An 18405-nucleotide genomic window follows, 5' to 3' on the forward strand; every position below is an offset into this window, starting at 1 on the left:
TTCGTTTTGGTGCTCGAAGGATTTCTTTACGAAAGCAGGAGGAAATTTCCAGTCCACGGCAGGATTTGAACCTGAAATCTTTTGATTCGAAGTCAGACGCCTTATCCGTTAGGCCACGTGGAAGTTAAATCACGTAATTCAAACCCTTTTTCAGCGAATATTTTTCAAACATATTGCCCAAAAGTGAAGCAAACATCTTGATGATGTCTTCATAATATCGGTCAAAACGGATACCACGTCTGTGACAGGATTCGAACCTACAATTTTCTGATTCAAAGTCGGACGTTTTATCCATTAAGCCACACGGACTGTTTTCAAAATACCCCTTTCGTTCTTCAGCGGGACTGACTATTAAAACATAATATGCGGTCAAAATTCGTTTTGGTGCTCGAAGGATTTCGTTACGAAAGCAGGAGGAAATTTCCAGTCCACGGCAGGATTCGAACCTGCAATCTTTTGATTCGAAGTCAGACGCCTTATCCGTTAGGCCACGTGGACGTTAAATCACGTAATTCAAACCCTTTTTCAGCGAATATTTTTCAAACATATTGCCCAAAAGTGAAGCAGACATCTTGATGATGTCTTCAGAATATTGGTCAAAACGGATACCACGTCTGTGACAGGATTCGAACCTACAATTTTCTGATTCGAAGTCGGACGTTTTATCCATTAAGCCACACGGACGGTTTTCAAAATACCAATTCCTTCTTTCTTTAGCGTGACTGACTATTAAAACATAAAATGCGGTCAAAATTCGTTTTGGTGCTCGAAGGATTTCGTTACGAAAGCAGGAGGAAATTTCCAGTCCACTTCAGGATTCGATCCTCTAAACTTCTGATTCGAAGTCAGACGCCTTATCCGTTAGGCCACGTGGATGTTAAATCACGTAATTCAAACCCTTTTTCAGCGAATATTTTTCAAACATATTGCCCAAAAGTGAAGCAAACATCTTGATGATGTCTTCAGAATATTGGTCAAAACGGATACCACGTCTGTGACAGGATTCGAATATACAATTTTCTGATTCGAAGTCAGACGTTTTATCCATTAAGCCACACGGACGGTTTTCAAAATACCAATTCCTTCTTTCTTTAGCGTGACTGACTATTAAAACATAAAATGCGGTCAAAATTCGTTTTGGTGCTCGAAGGATGTCGTTACGAAAGCAGGAGGAAATTTCCAGTCCATGGCAGGATTCGAACCTGCAATCTTCTGATTCGAAGTCAGACGCCTTATCCGTTAGGCCACGTGGACGTTAAATCACGTAATTCAAACCCTTTTTCAGCGAATATTTTTCAAACATATTGCCCAAAAGTGAAGCAAACATCTTGATGATGTCTTCAGAATACTGGTCAAAACGGATACCACGTCTGTGACAGGATTCGAACCTACAATTTTTTGATTCGAAGTCAGACGTTTTGTCTATTAAGCCACACGGACGGTTTTCAAAATACCCCTTTCGTTCTTTAGCGTGACTGTCTATTAAAACATAAAATGCGGTCAAAATTCGTTTTGGTGCTCGAAGGGTTTCGTTACGAAAGCAGTAGGAAATTTCCAGTCCACGGAAGGATTCGAGCATGCAATCTTCTGATTCGAAGTCAGAGGCCTTATCCGTTAGGCCACGTGGACGTTAAATCGCGTAATTCAAACCCTTTTTCAGAGAATATTTTTCAAACACATTGCCCAAAAGTGAAGCAAACATCTTGCTGATGTCTTCAGAATATTGGTCAAAACGGATACCACGTCTGTGACAGGATTCGAACCTACAATTTTCTGCATCGAAGTCGGACGTTTTATCCATTAAGCCACACGGTCGGTTTTCAAAATACCCCTTTCGTTCTTTAGCGTGACTGACTATTAAAACATAAAATGCGGTCAAAATTCGTTTTGGTGCTCGAAGGATTTCGTTACGAAAGCAGGAGGAAATTTCCAGTCCACGGCAGGATTCGAACCTGCAATCTTCTGATTCGAAGTCAGACGCCTTATCCGTTAGGCCACGTGGACGTTAAATCACGTAATTCAAACCCTTTTTCAGCGAATATTTTTCAAACATATTGCCCAAACGTGAAGCAGACATCTTGATGATGTCTTCAGAATATTGGTCAAAACAGATACCACCTCTGTGACAGGATTCGAACCTACAATTTTCGGATTCGTAGTCGGACGTTTTATCCATTAAGCCACACGGTCGGTTTTCAAAATACCCCTTTCGTTCTTTAGCGTGACTGACTATTAAAACATAAAATGCGGTGAAAATTCGTTTTGGTGCTCGAAGGATTTCGTTACGAAAGCAGGAGGAAATTTCCAGTCCACGGCAGGATTCGAACCTGCAATCTTCTGATTCGAAGTCAGACGCCTTATCCGTTAGGCCACGTGGACGTTAAATCACGTAATTCAAACCCTTTTTCAGCGAATATTTTTCAAACATATTGCCCAAACGTGAAGCAGACATCTTGATGATGTCTTCAGAATATTGGTCAAAACAGATACCACCTCTGTGACAGGATTCGAACCTACAATTTTCGGATTCGTAGTCGGACGTTTTATCCATTAAGCCACACGGTCGGTTTTCAAAATACCCCTTTCGTTCTTTAGCGTGACTGACTATTAAAACATAAAATGCGGTGAAAATTCGTTTTGGTGCTCGAAGTATTTCGTTACGAAAGCAGGAGGAAATTTCCAGTCCACGGCAGGATTCGAACCTGCAATCTTTTGATTCGAAGTCAGACGCCTTATCCGTTAGGCCACGTGGACGTTAAATCACGTAATTCAAACCCTTTTTCAGCGAATATTTTTCAAACATATTGCCCAAAAGTGAAGCAGACATCTTGATGATGTCTTCAGAATATTGGTCAAAACAGATACCACGTCTGTGACAGGATTCGAACCTACAATTTTCTGATTCGTAGTCGGACGTTTTATCCATTAAGCCACACGGTCGGTTTTCAAAATACCCCTTTCGTTCTTTAGCTTGACTGACTATTAAAACATAAAATGCGGTCAAAATTCGTTTTGGTGCTCGAAGGATTTCGTTACGAAAGCAGGAGGAAATTTCCAGTCCACGACAGGATTCGAACCTGCAATCTTCTGATTCAAAGTCTAACGCCTTATCCGTTAGGCCACGTGGACGTTAAATCACGTAATTCAAACCCTTATTCAGCGAATATTTTTCAAACATATTGCCCAAAATTGAAGCAGACATCTTGATGATGTCTTCAGAATATTGGTCAAAACAGATACCACGTCTGTGACAGGATTCGAACCTACAATTTTCTGATTCGTAGTCGGACGTTTTATCCATTAAGCCACACGGTCGGTTTTCAAAATACCCCTTTCGTTCTTTAGCTTGACTGACTATTAAAACATAAAATGCGGTCAAAATTCGTTTTGGTGCTCGAAGGATTTCGTTACGAAAGCAGGAGGAAATTTCCAGTCCACGGCAGGATTCGAACCTGCAATCTTCTGATTCGAAGTCAGACGCCTTATCCGTTAGGCCACGTGGACGTTAAATCACGTAATTCAAACCCTTTTTCCGAAAAAATATTTTTCAAACATATTGCCCAAAAGTGAAGCAAACATCTTGATGATGTCTTCAGAATATTGGTCAAAACGGATACCACGTCTGTGACAGGATTCGAACCTACAATTTTCTGATTCGAAGTCAGACGTTTTATCCATTAAGCCACACGGACGGTTTTCAAAATACCCCTTTCGTTCTTTAGCGTGAGTGACTATTAAAACATAAAATGCGGTCAAAATTCGTTTTGGTGCTCGAAGGATTTCGTTACGAAAGCAGGAGGAAATTTCCAGTCCACGGCAGGATTCGAACCTGCAATCTTCTGATTCGAAGTCTGACGCCTTATCCGTTAGGCCACGTGGACGTTAAATCACGTAATTCAAACCCTTATTCAGCGAATATTTTTCAAACATATTGCCCAAAAGTGAAGCAAACATCTTGATGATGTCTTCAGAATATTGGTCAAAACAGATACCACGTCTGTGACAGGATTCGAACCTACAATTTTCTGATTCGAAGTCGGACGTTTTATCCATTAAGCCACACGGACTGTTTTCAAAATACCCCTTTCGTTCTTCAGCGGGACTGACTATTAAAACATAAAATGCGGTCAAAATTCGTTTTGGTGCTCGAAGGATTTCTTTACGAAAGCAGGAGGAAATTTCCAGTCCACGGCAGGATTCGAACCTGAAATCTTTTGATTCGAAGTCAGACGCCTTATCCGTTAGGCCACGTGGAAGTTAAATCACGTAATTCAAACCCTTTTTCAGCGAATATTTTTCAAACATATTGCCCAAAAGTGAAGCAAACATCTTGATGATGTCTTCATAATATCGGTCGAAACGGATACCACGTCTGTGACAGGATTCGAACCTACAATTTTCTGATTCAAAGTCGGACGTTTTATCCATTAAGCCACACGGACTGTTTTCAAAATACCCCTTTCGTTCTTCAGCGGGACTGACTATTAAAACATAAAATGCGGTCAAAATTCGTTTTGGTGCTCGAAGGATTTCGTTACGAAAGCAGGAGGAAATTTCCAGTCCACGGCAGTATTCGAACCTGCAATCTTTTGATTCGAAGTCAGACGCCTTATCCGTTAGGCCACGTGGACGTTAAATCACGTAATTCAAACCCTTTTTCAGCGAATATTTTTCAAACATATTGCCCAAAAGTGAAGCAGACATCTTGATGATGTCTTCAGAATATTGGTCAAAACAGATACCACGTCTGTGACAGGATTCGAACCTACAATTTTCTGATTCGTAGTCGGACGTTTTATCCATTAAGCCACACGGTCGGTTTTCAAAATACCCCTTTCGTTCTTTAGCGTGAATGACTATTAAAACATAAAATGCGGTCAAAATTCGTTTTGGTGCTCGAAGGATTTCGTTACGAAAGCAGGAGAAAATTTACAGTCCACGGCAGGATTCGAACCTGCAATCTTCTGATTCGAAGTCAGACGCCTTATCCGTTAGTCCACGTGGACGTTAAATCACGTAATTCAAACCCTTTTTCCGAAAAAATATTTTTCAAACATATTGCCCAAAAGTGAAGCAAACATCTTGATGATGTCTTCAGAATATTGGTCAAAACGGATACCACGTCTGTGACATTATTCGAACCTACAATTTTCTGATTCGAAGTCAGACGTTTTATCCATTAAGCCACACGGACGGTTTTCAAAATACCCCTTTCGTTCTTTAGCGTGAGTGACTATTAAAACATAAAATGCGGTCAAAATTCCTTTTGGTGCTCGAAGGATTTCGTTACGAAAGCAGGAGGAAATATACAGTCCACGGCAGGATTCGAACCTGCAATCTTCTGATTCGAAGTCAGACGCCTTATCCGTTAGGCCGCGTGGACGTTAAATCACGTAATTCAAACCCTTTTTCAGCGAATATTTTTCAAACATATTGCCCAAAAGTGAAGCAAACCTCTTGATGATGTCTTCAGAATATTGGTCAAAACGGATACCACGTCTGTGACAGGATTCGAACCTACAATTTTCTGATTCGAAGTCAGACGTTTTATCCATTAAGCCACACGGACGGTTTTCGAAATACCCCTTTCGTTCTTTAGCGTGACTGACTATTAAAACATAAAATGCGGTCAAAATTCGTTTTGGTGCTCGAAGGATTTCGTTACGAAAGCAGGAGAAAATTTACAGTCCACGGCAGGATTCGAACCTGCAATCTTCTGATTCGAAGTCAGACGCCTTATCCGTTAGTCCACGTGGACGTTAAATCACGTAATTCAAACCCTTTTTCCGAAAAAATATTTTTCAAACATATTGCCCAAAAGTGAAGCAAACATCTTGATGATGTCTTCAGAATATTGGTCAAAACGGATACCACGTCTGTGACAGGATTCGAACCTACAATTTTCTGATTCGAAGTCAGACATTTTATCCATTAAGCCACACGGACGGTTTTCAAAATACCCCTTTCGTTCTTTAGCGTGAGTGACTATTAAAACATAAAATGCGGTCAAAATTCGTTTTGGTGCTCGAAGGATTTCGTTACGAAAGCAGGAGGAAATATACAGTCCACGGCAGGATTCGAACCTGCAATCTTCTGATTCGAAGTCAGACGCCTTATCCGTTAGGCCGCGTGGACGTTAAATCACGTAATTCAAACTCTTTTTCAGCGAATATTTTTCAAACATATTGCCCAAAAGTGAAGCAAACCTCTTGATGATGTCTTCAGAATATTGGTCAAAACGGATACCACGTCTGTGACAGGATTCGAACCTACAATTTTCTGATTCGAAGTCAGACGTTTTATCCATTAAGCCACACGGACGGTTTTCGAAATACCCCTTTCGTTCTTTAGCGTGACTGACTATTAAAACATAAAATGCGGTCAAAATTCGTTTTGGTGCTCGAAGGATTTCGTTACGAAAGCAGGAGGAAATTTCCAGTCCACGGCAGGATTCGAACCTGCAATCTTCTGATTCGAAGTCAGACGCCTTATCCGTTAGGCCACGTGGACGTTAAATCACGTAATTCAAACCCTTATTCAGCGAATATTTTTCAAACATATTGCCCAAAAGTGAAGCAGACATCTTGATGATGTCTTCAGAATATTGGTCAAAACAGATACCACGTCTGTGACAGGATTCGAACCTACAATTTTCTGATTCGTAGTCGGACGTTTTATCCATTAAGCCACACGGTCGGTTTTCAAAATACCTCTTTCGTTCTTTAGCTTGACTGACTATTAAAACATAAAATGCGGTCAAAATTCGTTTTGGTGCTCGAAGGATTTCGTTACGAAAGCAGGAGGAAATTTCCAGTCCACGGCAGGATTCGAACCTACAATCTTCTGATTCGAAGTCTGACGCCTTATCCGTTAGGCCACGTGGACGTTAAATCACGTAATTCAAACCCTTTTTCAGCGAATATTTTTCAAACATATTGCCCAAAAGTGAAGCAAACATCTTGATGATGTCTTCAGAATATTGGTCAAAACAGATACCACGTCTGTGACAGGATTCGAACCTACAATTTTCTGATTCGAAGTCGGACGTTTTATCCATTAAGCCACACGGACTGTTTTCAAAATACCAATTCGTTCTTCAGCGGGACTGACTATTAAAACATAAAATGCGGTCAAAATTCGTTTTGGTGCTCGAAGGATTTCGTTACGAAAGCAGGAGGAAATTTCCAGTCCACGGCAGGATTCGAACCTGCAATCTTCTGATTCGAAGTCTGACGCCTTATCCGTTAGGCCACGTGGACGTTAAATCACGTAATTCAAACCCTTATTCAGCGAATATTTTTCAAACATATTGCCCAAAAGTGAAGCAAACATCTTGATGATGTCTTCAGAATATTGGTCAAAACAGATACCACGTCTGTGACAGGATTCGAACCTACAATTTTCTGATTCGAAGTCGGACGTTTTATCCATTAAGCCACACGGACTGTTTTCAAAATACCCCTTTCGTTCTTCAGCGGGACTGACTATTAAAACATAAAATGCGGTCAAAATTCGTTTTGGTGCTCGAAGGATTTCTTTACGAAAGCAGGAGGAAATTTCCAGTCCACGGCAGGATTCGAACCTGAAATCTTTTGATTCGAAGTCAGACGCCTTATCCGTTAGGCCACGTGGAAGTTAAATCACGTAATTCAAACCCTTTTTCAGCGAATATTTTTCAAACATATTGCCCAAAAGTGAAGCAAACATCTTGATGATGTCTTCATAATATCGGTCAAAACGGATACCACGTCTGTGACAGGATTCGAACCTACAATTTTCTGATTCAAAGTCGGACGTTTTATCCATTAAGCCACACGGACTGTTTTCAAAATACCCCTTTCGTTCTTCAGCGGGACTGACTATTAAAACATAAAATGGGGTCAAAATTCGTTTTGGTGCTCGAAGGATTTCGTTACGAAAGCAGGAGGAAATTTCCAGTCCACGGCAGGATTCGAACCTGCAATCTTTTGATTCGAAGTCAGACGCCTTATCCGTTAGGCCACGTGGACGTTAAATCACGTAATTCAAACCCTTTTTCAGCGAATATTTTTCAAACATATTGCCCAAAAGTGAAGCAGACATCTTGATGATGTCTTCAGAATATTGGTCAAAACAGATACCACGTCTGTGACAGGATTCGAACCTACAATTTTCTGATTCGTAGTCGGACGTTTTATCCATTAAGCCACACGGTCGGTTTTCAAAATACCCCTTTCGTTCTTTAGCTTGACTGACTATTAAAACATAAAATGCGGTCAAAATTCGTTTTGGTGCTCGAAGGATTTCGTTACGAAAGCAGGAGGAAATTTCCAGTCCACGGCAGGATTCGAACCTGCAATCTTTTGATTCGAAGTCAGACGCCTTATCCGTTAGGCCACGTGGAAGTTAAATCACGTAATTCAAACCCTTTTTCAGCGAATATTTTTCAAACATATTGCCCAAAAGTGAAGCAAACATCTTGATAATGTCTTCAGAATATTGGTCAAAACGGACCCACGTCTGTGACAGGATTCGAACCTACAATTTTCTGATTCGAAGTCGGACGTTTTATCCATTAAGCCACACGGACGGTTGTCAAAATACCCCTTTCGTTCTTTAGCGTGACTGACTGTTAAAACATAAAATGCGGCCAAAATTCGTTTTGGTGCTCGAAGGATTTCGTTACGAAAGCAGGAGGAAATTTCCAGTCCACGGCAGGATTCGAACCTGCAATCTTCTGATTCGAAGTCAGACGCCTTATCCGTTAGGCCACGTGGACGTTAAATCACGTAATTCAAACCCTTTTTCAGCGAATATTTTTCAAACATATTGCCCAAAAGTGAAGCAAACATCTTGATGATGTCTTCAGAATATTGGTCAAAACGGACCCACGTCTGTGACAGGATTCGAACCTACAATTTTCTGATTCGAAGTCGGATGTTTTATCCATTAAGCCACACGGTCGGTTTTCAAAATACCCCTTTCGTTCTTTAGCATGACTGACTATTAAAACATAATATGCGGTGAAAAATCGTTTTGGTGCTCGAAGGATTTCGTTACGAAAGCAGGAGAAAATTTACAGTCCACGGCAGGATTCGAACCTGCAATCTTCTGATTCGAAGTCAGACGCCTTATCCGTTAGTCCACGTGGACGTTAAATCACGTAATTCAAACCCTTTTTCCGAAAAAATATTTTTCAAACATATTGCCCAAAAGTGAAGCAAACATCTTGATGATGTCTTCAGAATATTGGTCAAAACGGATACCACGTCTGTGACATTATTCGAACCTACAATTTTCTGATTCGAAGTCAGACGTTTTATCCATTAAGCCACACGGACGGTTTTCAAAATACCCCTTTCGTTCTTTAGCGTGAGTGACTATTAAAACATAAAATGCGGTCAAAATTCCTTTTGGTGCTCGAAGGATTTCGTTACGAAAGCAGGAGGAAATACACAGTCCACGGCAGGATTCGAACCTGCAATCTTCTGATTCGAAGTCAGACGCCTTATCCGTTAGGCCGCGTGGACGTTAAATCACGTAATTCAAACCCTTTTTCATCGAATATTTTTCAAACATATTGCCCAAAAGTGAAGCAAACCTCTTGATGATGTCTTCAGAATATTGGTCAAAACGGATACCACGTCTGTGACAGGATTCGAACCTACAATTTTCTGATTCGAAGTCAGACGTTTTATCCATTAAGCCACACGGACGGTTTTCGAAATACCCCTTTCGTTCTTTAGCGTGACTGACTATTAAAACATAAAATGCGGTCAAAATTCGTTTTGGTGCTCGAAGGATTTCGTTACGAAAGCAGGAGGAAATTTCCAGTCCACGGCAGGATTCGAACTTGCAATCTTCTGATTCAGAGTCAGACGCCTTATCCGTTAGGCCACGTGGACGTTAAATCACGTAATTCAAACCCTTCTTCAGCGAATATTTTTCAAACATATTGCCCAAAAGTGAAGCAGACATCTTGATGATGTCTTCAGAATATTGGTCAAAACGGACCCACGTCTGTGACAGGATTCGAACCTACAATTTTCTGATTCGAAGTCGGACGTTTTATCCATTAAGCCACACGGTCGGTTTTCAAAATACCCCTTTCGTTGTTTAGCGTGAATGACTATTAAAACATAAAATGCGGTCAAAATTCGTTTTGGTGCTCGAAGGATTTCGTTACGAAAGCAGAAGGAAATTTACAGTCCACGGCAGGATTCGAACCTGCAATCTTCTGATTCGAAGTCAGACGCCTTATCCGTTAGGCCACGTGGACGTTAAATCACGTAATTCAAACCCTTTTTCCGAAAAAATATTTTTCAAACATATTGCCCAGAAGTGAAGAAACATCTTGATGATGTCTTCAGAATATTGGTCAAAACGGATACCACGTCTGTGACAGGATTCGAACCTACAATTTTCTGATTCGAAGTCAGACGTTTTATCCATTAAGCCACACGGACGGTGTTCAAAATACCCCTTTCGTTCTTTAGCGTGACTGACTATTAAAACATAAAATGCGGTCAAAATTCGTTTTGGTGCTCGAAGGATTTCGTTACGAAAGCAGGAGGAAATATACAGTCCACGGCAGGATTCGAACCTGCAATCTTCTGATTCGAAGTGAGACGCCTTATCCGTTAGGCCGCTTGGACGTTAAATCACGTAATTCAAACCCTTTTTCAGCGAATATTTTTCAAACATATTGCCCAAAAGTGAAGCAAACCTCTTGATGATGTCTTCAGAATATTGGTCAAAACGGATACCACGTCTGTGACAGGATTCGAACCTACAATTTTCTGATTCGAAGTCAGACGTTTTATCCATTAAGCCACACGGACGGTTTTCGAAATACCCCTTTCGTTCTTTAGCGTGACTGACTATTAAAACATAAAATGCTGTCAAAATTCATTTTGGAGCTCGAAGGATTTCGTTACGAAAGCAGGAGGAAATTTCCAGTCCACGGCAGGATTCGAACTTGCAATCTTCTGATTCGAAGTCAGACGCCTTATCCGTTAGGCCACGTGGACGTTAAATCACGTAATTCAAACCCTTTTTCAGCGAATATTTTTCAAACATATTGCCCAAACTGAAGCAAACATCTTGATGATGTCTTCAGAATATTGGTCAAATCGGATACCACGTCTGTGACAGGATTCGAACCTACAATTTTCTGATTCGAAGTCAGACGTTTTATCCATTAAGCCACACGGACGGTGTTCAAAATACCCCTTTCGTTCTTTAGCGTGACTGACTATTAAAACATAAAATGCTGTCAAAATTCATTGTGGTGCTCGAAGGATTTCGTTACGAAAGCAGGAGGAAATTTCCAGACCACGGCAGGATTCGAACCAGCAATCTTCTGATTCGAAGTCAGACGCCTTATCCGTTAGGCCACGGGGACGTTAAATCACGTAATTCAAACCCTTTTTTAGCGAATATTTTTCAAACATATTGCCCAAAAGTGAAGCAAACATCTTGATGATGTCTTCAGAATATTGGTCGAAACGGATACCACGTCTGTGACAGGATTCGAACCTACAATTTTCTGATTCGAAGTCGGATGTTTTATCCATTAAGCCACACGGTCGGTTTTCAAAATACCCCTTTCGTTCTTAAGCATGACTGACTATTAAAACATAATATGCGGTGAAAAATCGTTTTGGTGCTCGAAGGATTTCGTTACGAAAGCAGGAGGAAATTTCCAGTCCACGGCATTATTCGAACCTGCAATGTTCTGATTCGAAGTCAGACGCCTTGTCCGTTAGGCCACGTGGACGTTAAATCACGTAATTCAAACCCTTTTTCAGCGAATATTTTTCAAACATATTGCCCAAAAGTGAAGCAAACATCTTGATGATGTCTTCAGAATATTGGTCAAAACGGATACCACGTCTGTGACAGGATTCGAACCTACAATTTTCTGATTCGAAGTCGGATGTTTTATCCATTAAGCCACACGGCCGGTTTTCAAAATACCCCTTTCGTTCTTTAGCATGACTGACTATTAAAACATAATATGCGGTGAAAAATCGTTTTGGTGCTCGAAGGATTTCGTTACGAAAGCAGGAGGAAATTTCCAGTCCACGGCATTATTCGAACCTGCAATGTTCTGATTCGATGTCAGACGCCTTGTCCGTTAGGCCACGTGGACGTTAAATCACGTAATTCAAACCCTTTTTATGCGAATATTTTTCAAACATATTGCCCAAAAGTGAAGCAGACATCTTGATGATGTCTTCAGAATATTGGTCAAAACGGATACCACGTCTGTGACAGGATTCGAACCTACAATTTTCTGATTCGAAGTCGGATGTTTTATCCATTAAGCCACACGGACGGTTTTCAAAATACCCCTTTCGTTGTTTAGCGTGAATGACTATTAAAACATAAAATGCGATCAAAATTCGTTTTGGTGCTCGAAGGATTTCGTTACGAAAGCAGGAGGAAATTTCCAGTCCACGGCAGGATTCGAACCTGCAATCTTCTGATTCGAAGTCAGACGCCTTATCCGTTAGGCCACGTGGACGTTAAATCACGTAATTCAAACCCTTTTTCAGCGAATATTTTTCAAACATATTGCCCAAAAGGGAAGCAAACATCTTGATGATGTCTTCAGAATATTGGTCAAAACGGATACCACGTCTGTGACAGGATTCGAACCTACAATTTTCTGATTCGAAGTCGGATGTTTTATCCATTAAGCCACACGGTCGGTTTTCAAAATACCCCTTTCGTTCTTTAGCATGACTGACTATTAAAACATAATATGCGGTGAAAAATCGTTTTGGTGCTCGAAGGATTTCGTTACGAAAGCAGGAGGAAATTTCCAGTCCACGGCATTATTCGAACCTGCAATGTTCTGATTCGAAGTCAGACGCCTTGTCCGTTAGGCCACGTGGACGTTAAATCACGTAATTCAAACCCTTTTTATGCGAATATTTTTCAAACATATTGCCCAAAAGTGAAGCAAACATCTTGATGATGTCTTCAGAATATTGGTCAAAACGGATACGACGTCTGTGACAGGATTCGAACCTACAATTTTCTGATTCGAAGTCGGATGTTTTATCCATTAAGCCACACGGTCGGTTTTCAAAATACCCCTTTCGTTCTTTAGGTTGACTGACTATTAAAACACAATATGCGGTGAAAAATCGTTTTGGTGCTCGAAGGATTTCGTTACGAAAGCAGGAGGAAATTTCCAGTCCACGGCATTATTCGAACCTGCAATGTTCTGATTCGAAGTCAGACGCCTTGTCCGTTAGGCCACGTGGACGTTAAATCACGTAATTCAAACCCTTTTTATGCGAATATTTTTCAAACATATTGCCCAAAAGTGAAGCAAACATCTTGATGATGTCTTCAGAATATTGGTCAAAACGGATACCACGTCTGTGACAGGATTCGAACCTACAATTTTCTGATTCGAAGTCAGACGTTTTATCCATTAAGCCACACGGACGGTTTTCGAAATACCCCTTTCGTTGTTTAGCGTGACTGACTATTAAAACATAAAATGCTGTCAAAATTCATTTTGGTGCTCGAAGGATTTCGTTACGAAAGCAGGAGGAAATTTCCAGTCCACGGCAGGATTCGAACCTGCAATCTTCTGATTCGAAGTCAGACGCCTTATCCGTTAGTCCACGTGGACGTTAAATCACGTAATTCAAACCCTTTTTCCGAAAAAATATTTTTCAAACATATTGCCCAAAAGTGAAGCAAACATCTTGATGATGTCTTCAGAATATTGGTCAAAACGGATACCACGCCTGTGACAGGATTCGAACCTACAATTTTCTGATTCGAAGTCAGACGTTTTATCCATTAAGCCACACGGACGGTTTTCAAAATACCCCTTTCGTTCTTTAGCGTGAGTGAATATTAAAACATAAAATGCGGTCAAAATTCGTTTTGGTGCTCGAAGGATTTCGTTACGAAAGCAGGAGGGAAAATACAGTCCACGGCAGGATTCGAACCTGCAATCTTCTGATTCGAAGTCAGACGCCTTATCCGTTAGGCCGCGTGGACGTTAAATCACGTAATTCAAACCCTTTTTCAGCGAATATTTTTCAAACATATTGCCCAAAAGGGAAGCAAACCTCTTGATGATGTCTTCAGAATATTGGTCAAAACGGATACCACGTCTGCGACAGGATTCGAACCTACAATTTTCTGATTCGAAGTCAGACATTTTATCCATTAAGCCACACGGACGGTTTTCGAAATACCCCTTTCATTCTTTAGCGTGACTGACTATTAAAACATAAAATGCTGTCAAAATTCATTTTGGTGCTCGAAGGATTTCGTTCCGAAAGCAGGAGGAAATTTCCAGTCCACGACAGGATTCGAACCTGCAATCTTCTGATTCGAAGTCAGACGCCTTATCCGTTAGGCCACGTGGACGTTAAATCACGTAATTCAAACCCTTTTTCAGCGAATATTTTTCAAACATATTGCCCAAAACGGAAGCAAACATCTTGATGATTTCTTCAGAATATTGGTCAAATCGGATACCACGTCTGTGACAGGATTCGAACCTACAATTTTCTGATTCGAAGTCAGACGTTTTATCCATTAAGCCACACTTTCGGTTTTCAAAATACCCCTTTCGTTCTTTAGCGTGACTGACTATTAAAAAATAAAATGCGGTCAAAATTCGTTTTGGTGCTCGAAGGATTTCGTTACGAAAGCAGGAGGAAATTTCCAGTCCACGGCAGGATTCGAACCTGCAATCTTCTGATTCGAAGTCAGACGCCTTATCCGTTAGGCCACGTGGACGTTAAATCCCGTAATTCAAACCCTTTTTCAGCGAAAATTTTTCAAACATATTGCCCAAAAGGGAAGCAAACATCTTGAAGATGTCTTCAGAATATTGGTCAAAACGGATACCACGTCTGTGACAGGATTCGAACCTACAATTTTCTGATTCGAAATCAGACGTTTTATCCATTAAGCCACACGGACGGTGTTCAAAATACCCCTTTCGTTCTTTAGCGTGACTGACTATTAAAACATAAAAAGCGGTCAAAATTCGTTTTGGTGCTCGAAGGATTTCGTTACGAAAGCAGGAGGAAATTTCCAGTCCACGGCAGGATTCGAACCTGTAATCTTCTGATTCGAAGTCAGACGCCTTATCCGTTAGGCCATGTGGACGTTAAATCACGTAATTCAAACCCTTTTTCAGCGAATATTTTTCAAACATATTGCCCAAAAGTGAAGCAAACATCTTGATGATGTCTTCAGAATATTGGTCAAAACGGATACCACGTCTGTGACAGGATTCGAACCTACGATTTTCTGATTCGAAGTCAGACGTTTTATCCATTAAGCCACACGGAGGGTTTTCAAAATACCCCTTTCGTTCTTTAGCGTGACTGACTATTAAAAAATAAAATGCGGTCAAAATTCGTTTTGGTGCTCGAAGGATTTCGTTACGAAAGCAGGAGGAAATTTCCAGTCCACGGCAGGATTCGAACCTGCAATCTTCTGATTCGAAGTCAGACGCCTTATCCGTTAGTCCACGTGGACGTTAAATCACGTAATTCAAACCCTTTTTCCGAAAAAGTATTTTTCAAACATATTGCCCAAAAGTGAAGCAAACATCTTGATGATGTCTTCAGAATATTGGTCGAAACGGATACCACGTCTGTGACAGGATTCGAACCTACAATTTTCTGATTCAAAATCAGACGTTTTATCCATTAAGCCACACGGACGGTGTTCAAAATACCCCTTTCGTTCTTTAGCGTGACTGACTATTAAAACATAAAAAGCGGTCAAAATTCGTTTTGGTGCTCGAAGGATTTCGTTACGAAAGCAGGAGGAAATTTCCAGTCCACGGCAGGATTCGAACCTGCAATCTTCTGATTCGAAGTCAGACGCCTTATCCGTTAGGCCATGTGGACGTTAAATCACGTAATTCAAACCCTTTTTCAGCGAATATTTTTCAAACATATTGCCCAAAATTGAAGCAAACATCTTGATGATGTCTTCAGAATATTGGTCAAAACGGATACCACGTCTGTGACAGGATTCGAACCTACGATTTTCTGATTCGAAGTCAGACGTTTTATCCATTAAGCCACACGGAGGGTTTTCAAAATACCCCTTTCGTTCTTTAGCGTGACTGACTATTAAAAAATAAAATGCGGTCAAAATTCGTTTTGGTGCTCGAAGGATTTCGTTACGAAAGCAGGAGGAAATTTCCAGTCCACGGCAGGATTCGAACCTGCAATCTTCTGATTCGAAGTCAGACGCCTTATCCGTTAGTCCAAGTGGACGTTAAATCACGTAATTCAAACCCTTTTTCCGAAAAAGTATTTTTCAAACATATTGCCCAAAAGTGAAACAAACATCTTGATGATGTCTTCAGAATATTGGTCAAAACGGATACCACGTCTGTGACAGGATTCGAACCTACAATTTTCTGATTCGAAGTCGGATGTTTTATCCATTAAGCCACACGGTCGGTTTTCAAAATACCCCTTTCGTTCTTTAGCATGACTGACTATTAAAACATAATATGCGGTGAAAAATCGTTTTGGTGCTCGAAGGATTTCGTTACGAAAGCAGGAAGAAATTTCCAGTCCACGGCATTATTCGAACCTGCAATGTTCTGATTCGAAGTCAGACGCCTTGTCCGTTAGGCCACGTGGACGTTAAATCACGTAATTCAAACCCTTTTTATGCGAATATTTTTCAAACATATTGCCCAAAAGTGAAGCAAACATCTTGATGATGTCTTCAGAATATTGGTCAAAACGGATACCACGTCTGTGACAGGATTCGAACCTACAATTTTCTGATTCGAAGTCGGATGTTTTATCCATTAAGCCACACGGTCGGTTTTCAAAATACCCCTTTCGTTCTTTAGCATGACTGACTATTAAAACACAATATGCGGTGAAAAATCGTTTTGGTGCTCGAAGGATTTCGTTACGAAAGCAGGAGGAAAAATACAGTCCACGGCAGGATTCGAACCTGCAATCTTCTGATTCGAAGTCAGACGCCTTATCCGTTAGGCCGCGTGGACGTTAAATCACGTAATTCAAACCCTTTTTCAGCGAATATTTTTCAAACATATTGCCCAAAAGTGAAGCAAACCTCTTGATGATGTCTTCAGAATATTGGTCAAAACGGATACCACGTCTGTGACAGGATTCGAAACTACAATTTTCTGATTCGAAGTCAGACGTTTTATCCATTAAGCCACACGGACGGTTTTCGAAATACCCCTTTCGTTCTTTAGCGTGACTGACTATTAAAACATAAAATGCTGTCAAAATTCATTTTGGTGCTCGAAGGATTTCGTTACGAAAGCAGGAGGAAATTTCCAGTCCACGGCAGGATTCGAACCTGCAATCTTCTGATTCGAAGTCAGACGCCTTATCCGTTAGGCCACGTGGACGTCAAATCACGTAATTCAAACCCTTTTTCAGCGAATATTTTTCAAACATATTGCCCAAAACGGAAGCAAACATCTTGATGATTTCTTCAGAATATTGGTCAAATCGGATACCACGTCTGTGACAGGATTCGAACCTACAATTTTCTGATTCGAAGTCAGACGTTTTATCCATTAAGCCACACGGACGGTGTTCAAAATACCCCTTTCGTTCTTTAGCGTGACTGACTATTAAAACATAAAATGCGGTCAAAATTCGTTTTGGTGCTCGAAGGATTTCGTTACGAAAGCAGGAGGAAATTTCCAGTCCACGGCAGGATTCGAACCAGCAATCTTCTGATTCGAAGTCAGACAACTTATCCGTTAGGCCACGTGGACGTTAAATCACGTAATTCAAACCCTTTTTCAGCGAATATTTTTCAAGCATATTGCCCAAAAGTGAAGCAAACATCTTGATGATTTCTTCAGAATATTTTGCAAAACGGATACCACGTCTGTGACAGGATTCGAACCTACAATTTTCTGATTCGAAGTCAGACGTTTTATCCATTAAGCCACACTTTCGGTTTTCAAAATACCCCTTTCGTTCTTTAGCGTGACTGACTATTAAAAAATAAAATGCGGTCAAAATTCGTTTTGGTGCTCGAAGGATTTCGTTACGAAAGCAGGAGGAAATTTCCAGTCCACGGCAGGATTCGAACCTGCAATCTTCTGATTCGAAGTCAGACGCCTTATCCGTTAGGCCACGTGGACGTTAAATCCCGTAATTCAAACCCTTTTTCAGCGAAAATTTTTCAAACATATTGCCCAAAAGGGAAGCAAACATCTTGATGATGTCTTCAGAATATTGGTCAAAACGGATACCACGTCTGTGACAGGATTCGAACCTACAATTTTCTGATTCGAAGTCAGACGTTTTATCCATTAAGCCACACGGACGGTGTTCAAAATACCCCTTTCGTTCTTTAGCGTGACTGACTATTAAAACATAAAAAGCGGTCAAAATTCGTTTTGGTGCT

The 18405-nt window shown here is 40.7% G+C and overlaps 36 non-coding genes across 36 annotated transcripts; all 36 read right to left on the reverse strand.

Annotated features, from left to right (window-relative positions):
• Nucleotides 1–425: 425 nt before the first annotated feature.
• Trnar-ucg (transfer RNA arginine (anticodon UCG)) lies at nucleotides 426–498 on the reverse strand. Its single transcript has one exon. It is a non-coding gene; the product is annotated as a tRNA-Arg (tRNA).
• A 683-nt stretch (nucleotides 499–1181) lies between these two features.
• On the reverse strand, nucleotides 1182–1254 carry Trnar-ucg (transfer RNA arginine (anticodon UCG)). Its single transcript has one exon. It is a non-coding gene; the product is annotated as a tRNA-Arg (tRNA).
• A 677-nt stretch (nucleotides 1255–1931) lies between these two features.
• Nucleotides 1932–2004, reverse strand: Trnar-ucg (transfer RNA arginine (anticodon UCG)). The gene has a single exon. It is a non-coding gene; the product is annotated as a tRNA-Arg (tRNA).
• A 302-nt stretch (nucleotides 2005–2306) lies between these two features.
• Nucleotides 2307–2379, reverse strand: Trnar-ucg (transfer RNA arginine (anticodon UCG)). The gene has a single exon. It is a non-coding gene; the product is annotated as a tRNA-Arg (tRNA).
• Nucleotides 2380–2681: 302 nt separating this feature from the next.
• Trnar-ucg (transfer RNA arginine (anticodon UCG)) lies at nucleotides 2682–2754 on the reverse strand. Its single transcript has one exon. It is a non-coding gene; the product is annotated as a tRNA-Arg (tRNA).
• Nucleotides 2755–3056: 302 nt separating this feature from the next.
• Trnaq-uug (transfer RNA glutamine (anticodon UUG)) lies at nucleotides 3057–3129 on the reverse strand. The gene has a single exon. It is a non-coding gene; the product is annotated as a tRNA-Gln (tRNA).
• Nucleotides 3130–3431: 302 nt separating this feature from the next.
• On the reverse strand, nucleotides 3432–3504 carry Trnar-ucg (transfer RNA arginine (anticodon UCG)). The gene has a single exon. It is a non-coding gene; the product is annotated as a tRNA-Arg (tRNA).
• A 304-nt stretch (nucleotides 3505–3808) lies between these two features.
• Trnar-ucg (transfer RNA arginine (anticodon UCG)) lies at nucleotides 3809–3881 on the reverse strand. Its single transcript has one exon. It is a non-coding gene; the product is annotated as a tRNA-Arg (tRNA).
• Nucleotides 3882–4558: 677 nt separating this feature from the next.
• Nucleotides 4559–4631, reverse strand: Trnar-ucg (transfer RNA arginine (anticodon UCG)). Its single transcript has one exon. It is a non-coding gene; the product is annotated as a tRNA-Arg (tRNA).
• A 302-nt stretch (nucleotides 4632–4933) lies between these two features.
• Nucleotides 4934–5006, reverse strand: Trnar-ucg (transfer RNA arginine (anticodon UCG)). Its single transcript has one exon. It is a non-coding gene; the product is annotated as a tRNA-Arg (tRNA).
• Nucleotides 5007–5310: 304 nt separating this feature from the next.
• Trnar-ucg (transfer RNA arginine (anticodon UCG)) lies at nucleotides 5311–5383 on the reverse strand. Its single transcript has one exon. It is a non-coding gene; the product is annotated as a tRNA-Arg (tRNA).
• Nucleotides 5384–5685: 302 nt separating this feature from the next.
• Nucleotides 5686–5758, reverse strand: Trnar-ucg (transfer RNA arginine (anticodon UCG)). Its single transcript has one exon. It is a non-coding gene; the product is annotated as a tRNA-Arg (tRNA).
• A 304-nt stretch (nucleotides 5759–6062) lies between these two features.
• On the reverse strand, nucleotides 6063–6135 carry Trnar-ucg (transfer RNA arginine (anticodon UCG)). Its single transcript has one exon. It is a non-coding gene; the product is annotated as a tRNA-Arg (tRNA).
• A 302-nt stretch (nucleotides 6136–6437) lies between these two features.
• Nucleotides 6438–6510, reverse strand: Trnar-ucg (transfer RNA arginine (anticodon UCG)). The gene has a single exon. It is a non-coding gene; the product is annotated as a tRNA-Arg (tRNA).
• Nucleotides 6511–6812: 302 nt separating this feature from the next.
• Nucleotides 6813–6885, reverse strand: Trnar-ucg (transfer RNA arginine (anticodon UCG)). Its single transcript has one exon. It is a non-coding gene; the product is annotated as a tRNA-Arg (tRNA).
• Nucleotides 6886–7186: 301 nt separating this feature from the next.
• Nucleotides 7187–7259, reverse strand: Trnar-ucg (transfer RNA arginine (anticodon UCG)). The gene has a single exon. It is a non-coding gene; the product is annotated as a tRNA-Arg (tRNA).
• A 677-nt stretch (nucleotides 7260–7936) lies between these two features.
• On the reverse strand, nucleotides 7937–8009 carry Trnar-ucg (transfer RNA arginine (anticodon UCG)). The gene has a single exon. It is a non-coding gene; the product is annotated as a tRNA-Arg (tRNA).
• A 302-nt stretch (nucleotides 8010–8311) lies between these two features.
• On the reverse strand, nucleotides 8312–8384 carry Trnar-ucg (transfer RNA arginine (anticodon UCG)). Its single transcript has one exon. It is a non-coding gene; the product is annotated as a tRNA-Arg (tRNA).
• Nucleotides 8385–8685: 301 nt separating this feature from the next.
• On the reverse strand, nucleotides 8686–8758 carry Trnar-ucg (transfer RNA arginine (anticodon UCG)). Its single transcript has one exon. It is a non-coding gene; the product is annotated as a tRNA-Arg (tRNA).
• A 301-nt stretch (nucleotides 8759–9059) lies between these two features.
• Trnar-ucg (transfer RNA arginine (anticodon UCG)) lies at nucleotides 9060–9132 on the reverse strand. Its single transcript has one exon. It is a non-coding gene; the product is annotated as a tRNA-Arg (tRNA).
• Nucleotides 9133–9436: 304 nt separating this feature from the next.
• Nucleotides 9437–9509, reverse strand: Trnar-ucg (transfer RNA arginine (anticodon UCG)). Its single transcript has one exon. It is a non-coding gene; the product is annotated as a tRNA-Arg (tRNA).
• Nucleotides 9510–9811: 302 nt separating this feature from the next.
• Trnaq-cug (transfer RNA glutamine (anticodon CUG)) lies at nucleotides 9812–9884 on the reverse strand. The gene has a single exon. It is a non-coding gene; the product is annotated as a tRNA-Gln (tRNA).
• A 301-nt stretch (nucleotides 9885–10185) lies between these two features.
• Trnar-ucg (transfer RNA arginine (anticodon UCG)) lies at nucleotides 10186–10258 on the reverse strand. The gene has a single exon. It is a non-coding gene; the product is annotated as a tRNA-Arg (tRNA).
• A 678-nt stretch (nucleotides 10259–10936) lies between these two features.
• Trnar-ucg (transfer RNA arginine (anticodon UCG)) lies at nucleotides 10937–11009 on the reverse strand. Its single transcript has one exon. It is a non-coding gene; the product is annotated as a tRNA-Arg (tRNA).
• Nucleotides 11010–12435: 1426 nt separating this feature from the next.
• Nucleotides 12436–12508, reverse strand: Trnar-ucg (transfer RNA arginine (anticodon UCG)). Its single transcript has one exon. It is a non-coding gene; the product is annotated as a tRNA-Arg (tRNA).
• A 1052-nt stretch (nucleotides 12509–13560) lies between these two features.
• Nucleotides 13561–13633, reverse strand: Trnar-ucg (transfer RNA arginine (anticodon UCG)). Its single transcript has one exon. It is a non-coding gene; the product is annotated as a tRNA-Arg (tRNA).
• A 304-nt stretch (nucleotides 13634–13937) lies between these two features.
• On the reverse strand, nucleotides 13938–14010 carry Trnar-ucg (transfer RNA arginine (anticodon UCG)). Its single transcript has one exon. It is a non-coding gene; the product is annotated as a tRNA-Arg (tRNA).
• A 302-nt stretch (nucleotides 14011–14312) lies between these two features.
• On the reverse strand, nucleotides 14313–14385 carry Trnar-ucg (transfer RNA arginine (anticodon UCG)). Its single transcript has one exon. It is a non-coding gene; the product is annotated as a tRNA-Arg (tRNA).
• A 302-nt stretch (nucleotides 14386–14687) lies between these two features.
• On the reverse strand, nucleotides 14688–14760 carry Trnar-ucg (transfer RNA arginine (anticodon UCG)). Its single transcript has one exon. It is a non-coding gene; the product is annotated as a tRNA-Arg (tRNA).
• Nucleotides 14761–15062: 302 nt separating this feature from the next.
• Nucleotides 15063–15135, reverse strand: Trnar-ucg (transfer RNA arginine (anticodon UCG)). Its single transcript has one exon. It is a non-coding gene; the product is annotated as a tRNA-Arg (tRNA).
• A 302-nt stretch (nucleotides 15136–15437) lies between these two features.
• Nucleotides 15438–15510, reverse strand: Trnar-ucg (transfer RNA arginine (anticodon UCG)). The gene has a single exon. It is a non-coding gene; the product is annotated as a tRNA-Arg (tRNA).
• A 304-nt stretch (nucleotides 15511–15814) lies between these two features.
• Nucleotides 15815–15887, reverse strand: Trnar-ucg (transfer RNA arginine (anticodon UCG)). Its single transcript has one exon. It is a non-coding gene; the product is annotated as a tRNA-Arg (tRNA).
• Nucleotides 15888–16941: 1054 nt separating this feature from the next.
• Trnar-ucg (transfer RNA arginine (anticodon UCG)) lies at nucleotides 16942–17014 on the reverse strand. The gene has a single exon. It is a non-coding gene; the product is annotated as a tRNA-Arg (tRNA).
• A 302-nt stretch (nucleotides 17015–17316) lies between these two features.
• Nucleotides 17317–17389, reverse strand: Trnar-ucg (transfer RNA arginine (anticodon UCG)). The gene has a single exon. It is a non-coding gene; the product is annotated as a tRNA-Arg (tRNA).
• A 302-nt stretch (nucleotides 17390–17691) lies between these two features.
• Trnar-ucg (transfer RNA arginine (anticodon UCG)) lies at nucleotides 17692–17764 on the reverse strand. The gene has a single exon. It is a non-coding gene; the product is annotated as a tRNA-Arg (tRNA).
• A 302-nt stretch (nucleotides 17765–18066) lies between these two features.
• Trnar-ucg (transfer RNA arginine (anticodon UCG)) lies at nucleotides 18067–18139 on the reverse strand. The gene has a single exon. It is a non-coding gene; the product is annotated as a tRNA-Arg (tRNA).
• Nucleotides 18140–18405: the final 266 nt, after the last annotated feature.

Source organism: Argiope bruennichi, chromosome 10, assembly GCF_947563725.1.
Source record: "Argiope bruennichi chromosome 10, qqArgBrue1.1, whole genome shotgun sequence".
NCBI lineage: Eukaryota > Metazoa > Arthropoda > Arachnida > Araneae > Araneidae > Argiope > Argiope bruennichi.